Source organism: Schistocerca americana, unplaced genomic scaffold, assembly GCF_021461395.2.
Source record: "Schistocerca americana isolate TAMUIC-IGC-003095 unplaced genomic scaffold, iqSchAmer2.1 HiC_scaffold_50, whole genome shotgun sequence".
Classification (NCBI taxonomy): Eukaryota; Metazoa; Arthropoda; class Insecta; order Orthoptera; family Acrididae; genus Schistocerca; species Schistocerca americana.
The window spans coordinates 754,561-757,180 of NW_025726236.1; positions in this window are offsets into that span (position 1 = coordinate 754,561).

Genomic DNA, 2,620 nt, shown 5'->3' on the forward strand with positions numbered 1-2,620 from the left:
CGCCCGAGGCAACAATAGACCCTTGGAGACAACTCGACTGGTGGACGATGTATTGAATCGCGACGGAATTCGAGTGTTCCATCGTCATTAGGAGGACCTGAACGTTATAATAAACTATCAGTATCGCGTCGGATTCGATAATCTTGACTCACAAAAGACGGACCGTATGGTACCCAAGGCAGCAATATCCCCCTGAAGACAAGTCGGCTGGAGGGCGATGTATTGAATCTCGACGCAATTTGAGTGTTCCATCGTCATTAGGAGGCACTGAACGTTATAATTATCTCTCAGTTTTGCGACGGATTCGAAAATCTAGACTTACAGGATAACGACCATAACGTGCCCGAGGCAGCAATATCCCGTTGGAGACAAGTCGGCTGGAGGGCAATGTATTGAATCGCGACGCAATTTGAATGTTCCATCGTAATTAGGAGGCCCTGAACGTTAGAATTAATTATCAGTTTTACGTCGGATTCGATAATCTAGACTCACAGGAGAACGACCATAAGGTGCCCGAGGCAGCAATAGACCTTTGGAGACTAGTCGCCTGGAGGTCGATGAATTGAATCGCGACGCAATTTGAGTGTTCCATCGACATTAGGAGGCCCTGAACATTACAATTAACTATCATGTTGCGTCGGATTCGATAATCTAGACTCAGGAGAACGACCATAAGGTGCCCGAGGCAGCAATAGACCCTTGGAGACAATTCGGCTGGAAGACGATGAATTGAATCGCGACGCAATTTGAGCGTTCCATCGTCATTAGGAGGCCCTGAACGTTACAATTAACTATCAGTATCGCGTCGGATTCGAAAATCTAGACTCGCAGCGACGGATCATATGGTGCCCGTAGCAGCAATATCCCCTTGGAGACATGTTGGCTGGAGGACGATGTATTGAATCTCGACGCAATTTGAGGGTTCCATCGTCATTAGGACGCCCTGAACGTTACAATTAACTATCAGATTTGCGTCGGATTCGAAAATCTAGACTCACAGGAGAACTACCATTAGTTGCCCCAGGCAGCAATAGACCCTTGGAGACAAATCGGCTGGAGAACGATGTATTGAATCGCGACGCAATTTGAGTATTCCATCGTAATTAGGAGGCCCTGAACATTACAATTAATCTTCAGTTTTGCGTCGGATTCGAAAATCTATTCTCACATGAGACGGACCATAAGGTTCCCGAGGCAGCAATATCCCATTGGCGACAAATCGGCTGGAGGACGATGTATTGAATCTCGACGGAATTTGAGTGTTCCATAGTCAATAGGAGGACCTGAACGTAATAATCAACTATCAGTTTTGTGTCGGATTCCATAATCTAGACTCACAGGAGAACGACCAAGAGGCGTCCGAGGCAACAATAGACCCTTGGAGACAAGTCGGCTGGAGGACGATGTATTGAATCGCGACGCAATTTGTGTGTTCCATCGTCATTAGGTGGCCTTGAACGTTACATTTAACCATCAGTTTCGCGTCGGATTCGAAAATATAGACTCACAGGAGAACGAAAATAACATGCCCGAGGCAGCAATAGACACTTGGAGACAAGTCGGCTGGAGACGATGTATTGAATCTCGACGCACTTTGAGTGACACTTCGTCATTAGGAGGCCCTGAACGTTACAATTAACTATCAGTTTTGCGTCGGATTCGATAAACTAGACTCACAGGAGGACGACCAAAAGGCGCCCGAAGCAACAATAGACCCTTGGAAACAAGTCGACTGGAGGACGATGTATTGAATCGCGACGGAATTTGAGTGTTCCATCGCCATTAGGAGGACCTGAATGTTACAATAAACTATCAGTATCGCGTCGGATTCGATAATCTAGAATCACAAGAGACGGGCCGTATGGTACCCAAGGCAGCAATATCCCCTTGAAGAAAAATCGGCTGGAGGACGATGTATTGAATCTCGACGCAATTTGAGTGTTCCATCGTCATTAGGAGGCCTTGAACGTTATAATTATCTCTCAGTTTTGCGTCGGATTCGAAAATCTAGACTCACAGGATAACGACCATAACGTGCCCGAGGCAGCAATATCCCCTTGGAGACAAGTCGGCTGGAGGACAATGTATTGAATCGCGACGCAATTTGAATGTTCCATCGTCATTAGGAGGCCCTGAACGTTACAATTAATTATCAGTTTTACGTCGGATTCGATCATCTAGACTCACAGGAGAACGACCATAAGGTGCCCGAGGCAGCAATAGACCCTTGGAGACAAGTTGCCTGGAGGTCGATGAATTGAATCGCGACGCAATTTGAGTATTCCATCGTAATTCGGAGGCCCTGAACATTACAATTAATCTTCAGTTTTGCGTCGGATTCGAAAATCTATTCTCACTGGAGACGGACCATAAGGTTCCCGAGGCAGCAATATCCCCTTGGCGACAAATCGGCTGGAGGACGATGTATTGAATCTCGAGGAAATTTGAGTGATCCATCGTCATTAGGAGGCCCTGAACGTTAGAATTAACTATCATTTTGCGTCGGATTCGATAATCTAGACTCAAAGGAGAACGACCCTAAGGTGCCCGAGGCAGCAATAGACCCTTGGAGGCAAGTCGGCTGGAGGTCGATGAATTGAATCTCGACGCCATTTGAGTG